We start from the raw sequence: 12,605 nt of genomic DNA, 5'->3' as shown, positions 1-12,605 counted from the left end.
AATAAATGAAGACTGATGAATGATACAGCAGTAAAAAATCTCTCCTCTCTTGTTACAATTTTCAGACTTTTCAGTTAATACGCCCAATTAGTTGGATGAATAAAAAATTTAACTGAATTTACATTGAAATAACATACAGTACAATTTCAACAATGTTATGTAAGACAACACGATTAGTATTTACAGAGGAGCAACTTTTGTTTGTGAACCACTTGGTTAGACATAATGGTATTAAAACGAATGGAGCCAAACGAACAGCATCTAGAGTTCAGCTAGAAAATGCATCTTATTTCTAATAAACACACACAATCTAGTCTCTACAGAACATCACGATCTTTAACAGACTCTAAAGAAATCCACCTGCAGCTTCTTAAAAAGCTGTTGTCTGTGCAACTGATTCACACACTCCACCATTTCCAGCTTGTCATTCTGCAGACCTGGGAAGCTTTTCGGGTTTTTGGCCTAAATACATTTTAAAAAGACATAATTTCACAGTTTCAGAATAGAGGAAATTTCTGTAAAACATAGTTAGCAAATCATTAATGCAGTTGTACCCATAAACAATTATGTTGTGAGTGGAAGAGTGAGTCAAGATACATTTCTTCATGATAAGAGCTTAACACAACCAGTTTCTGTTTCACCACACCATTATTTAACATGCACAGTGTAGCTTTTCTGGGGGAGGTCTGGTGTCTCCATGGAGATATTACTTTGCCAAGAATATTCCACCGTAAGGCATTAAACATATTTTGTATTTATTCAGCTATAGATGTTACTCTGAGTGGGATTATCTGCAACCTGGAGTTCCCTGCCTGTTACCATGGATATAGATATGTTTAATGCCATACTGCAGTACATTCCAGGCAAAGCAAAAACATCCCTACAGAGACAAGTAGACTTATCTTCCACCAGAAAAGTTCCACAGTGCACCTTTTAATTCACTGGCCTGTCCACTACGTCCATGTAGAGGGGTTTAAAGACGGCTGGCAAAAATATGATTACGTTTTCATAATTCCATGTTTTTTTTTTTTCTTTTCAGTCACTCCTTTAGCTAAAACACCTGTCAAGCATTGAATCAGGAGAATTAGGGAAATGCGTCGCCCAAAGCTTAAGATTCAACTCAAAAAGCACATTTCCTACCTCTCCCTGCATGAATAAAGCACTCTGTCGTATTCGTTGCCTCTTTATTTCCATGTCCACTGCGGATCCTGCACATATTTTAGACATATTCCCTTTGGAAGTTTGAACATCCCGCTGCTCGTCCATAATCGTCCCGGATCCACACGCTCCTACTTCAAATCTTAACGGACGGGAGCGCCTCTATATCCAGCGGCTCCTCTGAAAAAGGCGGGGTGAGGTGGGGCCAAAACTGCACTTTGCATTAACTTGCTGTGTGCACATTAAACTGCTTGGTATATCATAGGATGTCTGTGTCTTTGAATGACAAATTTAAACAAATGTGTTTTCTTATAAAGTGTCCTGAAACAAGTGTGAAGATTACGCAAGCACACAAGACTGGCGTGCCCAGAAGAATAAATCAGGCGCTCCCTTTAAGTGGGTTGGGCAAGCGGAGCGTTTTTGTCACAGTTCAACTATGGATCCACGGTACAACACGAAATACAATGCTCAAAATTCACATTGGAGTCGATCTCGTTCTTCTAACACTATTAGTTGCAATTTTTGAGTATTAGACGTACGGGCACGATATGGAAAAATAATAAATCTCTATTTTATTTAAGCATGGTCATGACGGTGGTATAACGTTCTGACTATTTATAATTTGTTATATTATCTTGTACTTGAACGGTGTTTTGGTTTGCTGACTAATTAAAATACAAGACTTGGTGGTCACAAGACCCTTGACGTGGGTGGGTTCAGGAAATCCAGCCCTCTGTTAGAGCTTGGTCGAGTTGGAAGTTGGAGGCATGCTGGAAATGTAGACGCAGGCGCTGCAAGAGAAGAGACGTAAAGTGGAATTCAGTGAAACTCATCGGAAAAACGTCGTCTCACACATGGCTGTATGCTGGTTTTCTGCGCTCACATCAGTTAAAGATAAACGCGCATTCATATCTCTAACTCCTAGCAAGTCAATTTGTTAGACCTCTTTCTACTCAAAACGGCACAAAAAGACCAGCACATTGATATATTAGCTCACGCAGAAAGCAAAGAAGACTTGGAAACCAAGCCAAAAGCACTGTTATGCTGAAAGGCAGCGGAAGTCGTCCCCTGGTGAGTGCGCATCGTGCGCATGTCCGATGCCTTGACGCTGCGCTCTCGGGCTCACGGTCCGCTCCGTCCGCTCCGCTGTTTTGAGGGAGAAGCGTTTATTGCTGAGCAACGGGAAGGCCGTCGCACTGAACTGCACCAACACAGGGCTGGGCTCAGGGCTCACGCAGCAGCTACAGCACACCAAGAGGGTAAGAAATGTGCGCCTTTTTGCTAACCCGCTCCATACCGTATTCCCGGTTCGATGCTGAAAACCTGGTCGATTACAATATATCTATTATTCTTTCCCTCTATTTGCTTTGCATTTGCTTCTCTCAGTTTGTGTAGTCTTTCTGTTTCATAAGATTAGCTATTTGGTCGTCCTTTGAACATTTAGTGCAGGATATAATACAAACAGGGTCAGTGTTTTTGTCGGCCAAACACGCCGGGGCCGGGCTCATGTAGGCTCTATGTAGTTACTATTGTCAGACTCCGCAGCAGCATGACCACTGTGCCACCTCTGTGTTTGTGAATCGAGGCAGCATCAATAACACTGTAATACCTTGCACGACTGGTCTATTACTGCCGCTTTTATCCGCGTCTGACCTGCTTTTCCTATCATCCATATGGGCCACAGCGCGCAGGACGAGACAGGATGCACATCAATGAAGGGCGCTCACAGGGAACGCTTTGTGTTTAGTTCCAACCCTAGCTACATTTCTACTCCCATGCTGTTTATTCTTTTTCAAGGACCAAAACCGATTAGATATACATTGCATTTTATTTTTCACAGCCTTGTAGTGATTTGGTGTTTGCAGCGTGCGTCCCATCCTGGACCCCTCCTCTCCATCTGTGTGGGGAGGCTTTGTTTTCATGGGGCAGATGTAGCTGGCCTGTAGCCTATGTAGCCAGTCTCTTTGTGTGTTCACTTTGATTTTAGCTGTCATCATCAAACCATGGTGTCTAAAGGAAGTCATCTATGTAGACAGTCTATTGCTTTATTGTGTATAAACCTAATAATTAGATGTTTTATGGAACCTCCCTTTATGCCTATCTTTGTCTACTTTCATGGTTAATTAGAATGTACTAGTGATCACCTGATTGGACATAACAAGTTACATAGCTGTTAAAAGCATTGGAAACAGTGCCTGCTATTCACTGAGCAGTTGGTGACCTATTTGGATATTGAATTTGGATCCCATGTGTGTAACAGCCTTTAACTGTCAGTGGTGAAGGTGCAGTGCATGTCTGGTTTATAACACAAATGACAGGTCATATAATGGACTCTTCTTGGACAGCTACATGAAGCTAAGTGTTTATCCTCCTCTTGCAGCTGTACGGACAAGAATCTTTTGGTTTTGTTTTGAATGTGGATAGCATTATTTGGGACTGTAGTTTGGTTTGTTACTTCTCCTTTTTCTCCCTCTCCCTTTGCCTTTTTGCAGCTTGTATACTCTAGTGAGCAGCTGGCGGTGCATTTAGTAAAACTGTGTCAGTGTCACACCATTGTTGAAATATTCACATAGTACTGCAGTAGTACTGTAGGCCTACCCTCCACAGACATCATGGAAAGTTTGATTTTAGTTCTAGTTCATATTTGTTTCCATAACTTCTTAATCATAGAAGGCACTGTAATAATAACATTAACCCTCTTAGCTACTACTACTGCTGCTAATTGCTAATTGCTGTATCAAAGGTCCCATATTACATTACTGTCTGATCTGTGTTGTTTTGTTTTGTTGTTCTTCTCTCAAACTGAAAACGTTCTGTTCTACCTTGTGATGTCAGGTGGTAATAAAGGAAGTGCTCCTGTGTTTTTAAACTTCATACACCTTCACATGAATATGGATTATTTCAGCCCTGGAATTCCCTTTACTGAACTAAAGGTAAAAGGTAGCTGTTAACTTGAAAACTACAACTGCATGACATCACAAGGTGGAACAGAACATTTTGAGCTTGGGGATGTAGACAGACAATAATAAAGGATTAGTGAATGAAACAAAACACAACTCCAGGTATGTTTTTGATGAGGTAACAGCATTATAAGTAGTAGATGAACTAGATAGAACTATTACTATTACTATTACTATTACTATTACTATTACTGTTATTACCACTGTTATTACCACTGTTATTGCTTCTGTTATTATTATAGTCTGTGCATGCCATAGCCTTTCTCTCAGCGTGTATCTCAGTGCATATTGGCAGATTCTATGTAAACTTTGACTTAGTATTGGAATATGTCAGAGTCAGTGTAGAAGGCTTACAGCATTTGTTCCTACTTTCAGGGCTTTGTTGTTAGGAGTCCGGTCTTTGCCTATTGTGTATAGTAGGAAGTTTAGGAAGTGAGTTCATTATACTTTAGCAGCCAGACTGTGTTTATGTCACTGAAAACAAGCAGTTAAAATACTGGAGATGAGATCCTGCTCTATTTTTTTTATTTCAGATGTTTTTGGATGGGTATCTTTGGCTAAAAATAGATTTGTGTATCTCACTTTGGTAATCTGTGTGAGTAGAATCATTGAAAGGGTTATACAAGTCAAGTGGCAAGATTCTGTTAGTGTCAGAAGGAGGAACAGATGAAAAGCCATGAAAGTATCTAAAAGTGAGTAACAAGGAAAATCATTGGGCAAGTTTTTGAATTTAATCAGCGTCTCCTATGTTTTGGAAAGTCATGGGTGTGCCTTTTTCCACAGCTAGCTGCAAAAATACAAGTTAGATGGATAAATCTATGCTCATCTGTTTTAGGGTGGAACATAGTCACTTTGTGTTTCTCTAATTCTCCAATCACAGATATTGATCTTTGAGTCCATGTTTGTTTTTTCAGGGAGACAGAATGTTGGATTATTGACGGACAGTTACAGACATGAACTTTTTCTGTCTGCTGCACTGGAGGAAGGAGTGAAGGCAGAAGAAAAGTTTGTTCCTTATAAACGTGGCAGTGCTGGTTTGCTGTGGTTGCTGCTTTTTAAAGGGCCACATGTGTCCCATTAGAGTGTCACTGTAGGGGCTTAAAACACCCATGAACCACTCTGGGATTTGAGGCTGAGAAGTGACCATCGTGACCACCATTAGTCACCTTACATTTTTAAGTTCTTATTTTGAAGACTAAGCACAACTGTACGTGCTAAGGGTGAATATTTGCTTTTATGTAGTAAATATTTAATGTTGCTAAATGCATGTTGTGGGTTATAGTATCTGACTGTATAATTACCACTAATAGAACAAGCTTTTTCTTTCTTTTACAATTTTATTGCAGATAGACTGATATATTGGGCAGATATTTTGATTTTTAGCATATTGGCTATTAGTCTTACATCTCCAGCACAGGCCTATATTTTGTTTTTGTTTATCAGCTGTCTGAACAATACACACAAAGCTTTAAAATCCATATTGGTCAACCTCATATTTTTATATCACTTGTTATACAGCTTTAATTACAGGATCCTTCTAATGCAGGTCAAGTCTTAAGACTGCAGTCATGTGTTGTTAAATTATCAGTAGAAAATAGTATTTATTTAAGTTCAGCTGTTTTTTATTGTTTCCTTGAGTAACTGAGCATCAGTCAGAGCTGGTATTCCCCATGTGCTCCAATGAACAAAGCCACACCTTCTTAGAGTGTGCCAAAGGAGAGAGACTGACAGCCTTTTTTTTTTTTTTACCTTTTACTGGCCCTTCCTTCTGGCAGTGAATGTTTGATTCCCATATGTAGGTCTGTGGGTCAGTTGAACACTGGGGTACAGAGAATAAAGAGATGGGGGTTGGTGGGAGGATGCATGTCTTAAGGCTAGGCTTGTGTTTAGTAACAACAGTGGAGCAGGGAGGACCATGCTGGGTAAATGAAGGTGCTGCTTTGTTTGTCCCTCCTATTAAAGGTCCTATATTCTACAAAATTGACTTGTAATCATTAAACTATGTTATAATGGTGTTACCTCATCAAAAACATAGCTGGAGTTGTGTTTTGTTTCATTCACACATGTTTGAGTAATCCTCCAAAGCTCAAAAAGCTCTGTTCCACCTTGTGATGTCACGAAACAGTAGTTTTCAAGTTAGCATCTATCTTTTACCTTTTGCTCATTAGAGATTGGCCAAGTTTAGGGCTGAAATTATCCAAGTGATCCTAGTGAAAGTGTATGGAGTTTAAAAACACAGTGAAGGACTTCCTGTATTACCACATGACATCACAACAAGGTGAAACAGAGTGTTTCCTCTTTAAGAGAAGAACACAGCGTAAATATGCAGGATCTGTGTGTTAAACGTGTGTGAATGAAACAAAAGAAAACTCCAGATATGTTTTTGATAAGGAAACATTATAAGATATAGCGTAATAGCGTAATGTGGGCCCTTTAAATGCTCATGCTGATACCATATGGACTTTTCGCTGCATAGGATCTTTTTATATGTACAAGGTGACATCCCAACTCACTGTGGTACCAGCACACTTACTTTATGCTGAGTTAGACAGACTCCACAGTGATTTATTATACCTCATGCTGCTACCAGGAACCAAGGGTGTGTAGTACTATGGTGAATGCCTCTATAGCTGCCTGCTCGCTTTCAACCTGAGCTTTAATAGAAAGCAAGCATTGTTCCACCCATAAAACATGAAGTAATCACTGTATTATTCTAAAACCTTCCCCAGTATTGTATCCAAATATCATGTTGTTGTGTTTTTTTGGATAATAGCAAAGAACTGCATTTTGCATTTTATAGCTCAAGAACCTGTATTTGAACAGTATATGCTAACATATACTGCCACACGTAGGCCATGCTAACTTTAATTACTAATTTATTAAAATAGTAAAACAAAAAACAGGTTTGATTTGAAACATCATGGCACTTGCAGTTGGCAGTGTCACAATGTCACAGAAGCCAAATGTGCATTGAGGATTTTTAATTGAGAAGTCTTCCTTCATCTTAACATTGGTTTAAAAATAGCCTGCTTGACTAGAGATAGTATCCATTCTGTTATACAAATGTATTATGTTCAAAGGCATATTTAGGCTACATTCTGTTTGTGCCAGTTCAACTTATCTTAGAACAGGTAAAAAAATAAGATTAACAAAGGAGTGCATTTTCCTAGCTGAATGACATTGTAATTTGTTACAGAACTCTTTATTTGAAGTGAAAAACAAATGAGTAATGATGATGATATTGAAAGTAAACATGGAGAGATACCCCCATCTGCTTTCTTTTTGATCAGAAGATTTACAGTGGCTGTGTCTGTGATAATATATTGTAAATGTAACCTTTGGGGAGCAGCCTTTGTCCAACTCAAATATTCAGCCCCAAAGTGTCTCATGTGAATCTCTGGTTTCACCTCCTCAGGCTCTCAATGCAGCCCCGCTCTCATTGCCCCTCTGGTTTTACAAGAACTGTTTGTCCTTGTTTCTTTATTACTTATTGACTTAATTCTGGAGGCTCCAGTTGACCTTAGCATTGACAAAGGAAAAGGTTACAAAACTAGCTTTGATACTATGCCGTTTTTTAGAAAATGGTTGAATCTACAATGTTTTTATTGCTTTCTATACAGGATAACAGAAAGGTTTTTGTTGGATTTATGGGTTAAGACTAGGGATGGGCATGATTAGTCGATTAATCGATAATTGATCATTAAGAATTTCATCGATTACGTTAATTTTAATCGACAAACCGAATGTGGGTTGCTGTGCGTAGCGTGACCAAACAGGGGTTCGTACATGTAGCTCTCTGCACTCAGAAGGAGCGAGACACAAACAGTCGGTCAGTCTGCAGCGTACCGAAGCACAAATGCGTATTTAACGATGACTTCTACAAGAAATTCCATGCTTCCCGTTGCGTTCGGGACAAGTGTGAGGCCATGTGCACAGTGTACAAAGCAGCACATATGTTTCTGTGTCCAGTGGGAAAAAGTTTTCCCAGGTGAGAGTCGCGCAATGTCGCTGACGAGTCCCCACCTCTCTCCCCCCGTACTGTGTCCTGGTTTTGACAAACGCAAATCTGGTCACACTAACCTGTATTTCACTGAGTCATGTCTTTTAATCCGACAGAAATTGACCGCATCAGCGACACAAGAGCTGTAGTTTTATCTTCGCTGAGTTTATGCAAATTAGCGATGCGGTTTTAAGTTTCGTTTCTGTGAGAGTTGCCCAAAACTGAATTAAACACATAATAATGTCAAACGGATTGATGTGGCTCTAGAGCCGTCACGGTTTATATGTTGTAAAGTTGAATTTATTTATGCAGATTAGTAGTGCAGATAGTAATAATAATGATGATCATTTTAATATAAAAACGCTAATGATTAATCGTTAATCGATCGTTAATTCTTCCGACGATCGATTAAGAAAATTTCATCGAATGCCCATCCCTAGTTAAGACTGTATAAATTTGCTCTTGGTCTGGATTCGAAACAGTGATAGCCAAAATATAACAAATGAAAAAAAAGTTCTCGTTTTGTTGAGTTTTTTTAATTGAAGAAATGTTACAAACTTCAGAGAAAACATAATGTTAACAGCAGGGATTTACAGAATATGAAAAACAAACAAACTAAACTGTACAACTGTAACCAGGCTTGAGGTACAGGACTGAAGTGCAGGATTCAATGGTTTTGATAACTTTCTTTATAATTTTTCTATATTGTTGGAATGGGCAATGGATTAAATGTTAAGTTCAAATCATTTACTAAATATTGTAAAATATGGTTTATGGTTAGTGAATTTGCATCTGTAACACTTGGCCTAAGATTAACTATAAAGGTCTTTAGCACAGTTATGCTAAATATCCTTTTTGAGTTCTTGTCATGCTTTGTTAACCGTTTGCCCTGTTTGAGTGCGCTAGTGTAGAGCCCGACCGATATATCGGCTGGCCGATATTATCAGCCGATATGGGTACCTGGAGACATATCGGCCGATATGCTTGCTGATATATTTCACGTGGGCATGTTATACCTCGTTATAAAGCTTAGACTCTCTACATTATGTTCATTTAATCCAATTTACAGACAGATAAATGTCCAAATATGTGGCTCCGCATCAGTATTTATCTGCGGTGTAATTTGTCTGTGTCTGTGTCCATACTGTCCCTGAACACACCACCAGAGTCATGTCACATCACTCACGTTCTATTGTTTACACCCGCAGCGGTGCAACACTGAGATTATATTCTTTTTACGGACAATCGGTTTGAGTCAGGATTAAAAGGACTTTTATTAGTGCAGATTTGTGATGTGAGGAGGAGCCTGTGTGAGCGGTGAGTGTTGGAAATACATTGACTAGTTTTGGTTATTTGTTAGCGATTAGCTGCTGTAGCTCCCACACATAAACAGGCTGTTTTCTATTGGTCTATTGTAAAGTGACTATATTGGCCGTATATTTGTTACTGGACCAGCACTGATATGTAAATGAGAATGTGAATAGAAGTGTGAATGATCCACATTTATGCATATAATTAATTACTGCGGTGGGCACGTTTTTACACCTAAAGGCTAATAGCGGTAGTTTCTTTACTAGCTAGTAGTGATGGGTCGCTCTTTGAAGCGAAAAACGGGAGCATGCTTCTTATTGGGAGCCGTGTTTTCTCTTTTTCTCACTTTTTCTCTTCATGCCGCATGTAGACCTGTAGTTTGACAGCAGCAGTGGCTGAAAATGAAACTTTCAGAAATATGCATGTGCATAAGATAAAAAAAAAGTGATTAAAAAAAGTGCAGCAGTTGAGCATAAAATGAATAAACCAGGACTTATCTCGAGCTCGAGTGAGGGAGAGAGATAGAAACCGAGTCCCGACACTCAGTCCTGGTTCATTTCTGGTTTAGTCCTGTTTTAAACATGGTTTAAATCTGTTTTAGTCCTAGTTTAGTCCTTTTTCAGTCCTGGTTCAGTTCTGGTTTAGTCCTGCTTGCAACAAAACAATCTCAAGAGTCGCTTGGGGCCAAAAAGAAAGAGCCAGCTTCTTTAGTGAGCCGAACCAAAAGAGCCGGTTCTTCAAAAAAAAACTGGAATACCCATCACTAGTAGCTAGAATGTGATGCAAAAATGCCATTAGGCCAATCTACTGTATGTAAATATGATGTAAAGAGTCAGAATAACAATAAATGTTGCCTAAATAAACCCAATTTAGAATCCACTAGAGCCAAACCTAAGTTTTTTAAACAATTCAAGATTTACAGTGAATTTTTACATCACTAAATATATCGGTGATTATATCGGCAGCTCCAACTCCCATTATATCGGTTTCATATCGGCCACAACAAAATCCATATCGGTCGGGCTCTACTTCAGTGTATTAATTAGTGCTTAAGTGCTTTGTTTAGTCAAATATTCATGTTCCCAGTCCAGCTTTTACATCAACTATTAATTATGAGAGTGAGGAGCTTGTAGTTGTCAATACTATGTTATTTGTATGAGTCAGTATAATCTTATTTACCATTTATACAAAGAAAAATGTAACTGAGCAACATTTTTCTATCAAACCAAGGAGAAACCACACCCTGACTAAGTTTGGCTCTCATTATAAAACCATATGGTTCCAAGTATGACTATTGAATGAGTCGCCTCAGTCTGTATTTATGTTCTTCTTTCAGATTCATATCTCATAAATTTTCACAAAAACCCTCCCGACTCTATAGCAGCTGTTTGAGAGAGTGTGATGGTGTTGGTGACTGCCTCGCTGATATGTGGGATGGGAATGATGGTGCGTTACCCAGCTGTTGCGTCATCCCGGGACACATTCCATCCAGATGCTATGTGGAAACCGCGGACAGTGAATTAACAGGCACCCCAGCTACTGATGTCACTTCCTGTGTTGTCCCGGCTATGTGCGGTTGGCCTACATAGAGAGGAGGGATGAGATTTGAATTCAAATTGAAGGGACTGTTGTGTAAGGAACAGAAGGGGAAGCAAGATTAGCAATAGCTTGTAAACTGAATTATTGAATGTCATGGTGCCTTCAGAGAGCATGTCATTTTCAGACTACAGTCCTTGCATGTTTGGTATTAAAGGGCCTATATTATGCTGTTTTCTGATCTGTGTTTCTTTGTAATCTTGTTTCCACATCAAAAATATCTATAACTTCATGACATCACAAGGTGGAACAGAGCATTTTGAGCTTAGGAAATCTAGGCAAACTAATAACAAAGGGTTACTCAAACATGTGTGAATGAAACAAAACACAAATACAGGTATGTTTTTGAGGGGATAATAGCATTATAATATGGCTTAAAGCTCACAAGAGTACTTTTTGTGTAATATAGGACCTTTAAGATAAACTTCTAGAAAAAAAAAAAAAAAAGTTCTCATGCCTGGTATTTTCTAAACATTTCAGACATTTTAGTATAATCTCATCTGTATGAATGTTTCCCTAGTTCTCAGTATGTGGGTGTTTGTGTGCAGACTACAGAGACAGCACAAGTCTAGGTCAAGGATTGGGGAATTCCTGCCAAAACCATGAGGTTGCCATTCGTCTTTATTAGCTCCAGTGCTGAAAGAGTGTAAGAGAAACACTCCAGCTCTGCTCCTGTGTTGTTCTTGTCAGTTTGCAAACTAATCACTCACACATTTTAATAAAAGATCCAGTATTTTACAGTTTGAAAGGATTGAGTAGCATCTTTTCCTTCCTGTGGTACTCATCTGGTCAGACAAAGTTACACATTGTTTTATTTATTATGATGACCTACTTTTTATTTACATTTAGCCTTTGTTTTGAAGTTTACATTTGTCATTTGTTTTCATTTTTTAAATTTGAACATAATGCTATATTAACAATACACAATCATATTATTATTTTTACAATTTCACAATTTATTTATTTATTTGTCTTTTTTTAAATATATATTTGACCAGGTATATTAGTTGAGAACACCTTTGCAATGATAGCCTGGAGAAGAGACAGCATAATACAGCAGAATACACTCTCAAACACTTACATCAATCATAAAATGAAGCAGTGAATCGTAACTTCAGACTGTGAAGCATTTGCAGTTTAAAGATATAAAAGTGTTAAAACTTAGCATGTGCACTGATCCTGTAAAATAGTCTGGCATACTGAGAGAAGTATCAATATTGCTGGACTGGACAAAACAATACAGTAACTTGAGCTTGGATTACTTCCCAAACATGTGACATGAGTTTGGGCCTTAGGGGGTTACAAGGAAGGATGGGATGCTATAGGAGACAAAGAAAGTCTTGTTACATTTTGCAAGGACATTTTGCCAAGTGATTTTTCATCTGCTTCTTGCATTTTTGTACTCATGGGCACATATTTTAGCATTTCTCTCAGACCCTGTCCTTCTGCTTACCTCCAGCTGTGCCTTTCATGTGTACTATGTGAGGGTTTTACTGGTACCGCAGAGGCTGCTATGCCCTGTATCGCACACATGCGCCTTTCCCACTTTTTCATTAGAGTGGTTATTTAGGCAGCTCCCC

The 12,605-nt window shown here is 38.8% G+C and overlaps 1 protein-coding gene across 1 annotated transcript in view; it reads left to right on the top strand.

Annotated features, from left to right (window-relative positions):
- Positions 1-1,631: 1,631 nt before the first annotated feature.
- cep170aa (centrosomal protein 170Aa) overlaps positions 1,632-12,605 on the top strand; it is a 33,541-nt gene continuing 22,567 nt past the window's right edge. Inside the window, 1 exon segment of the mRNA XM_055164379.1 lies at positions 1,632-2,417. The gene's annotated coding sequence lies outside the window, so the exon portion shown is untranslated.

The sequence above is a fragment of the Boleophthalmus pectinirostris genome, unplaced genomic scaffold (assembly GCF_026225935.1).
Source record: "Boleophthalmus pectinirostris isolate CB_2022bp ecotype Guang Dong unplaced genomic scaffold, ASM2622593v1 HiC_scaffold_652, whole genome shotgun sequence".
In the NCBI taxonomy this organism is placed as follows: domain Eukaryota; kingdom Metazoa; phylum Chordata; class Actinopteri; order Gobiiformes; family Gobiidae; genus Boleophthalmus; species Boleophthalmus pectinirostris.
The sequence above is the reverse complement of the archived record's forward strand: the minus strand, read 5'-3'. Positions and strand labels throughout refer to the sequence as shown.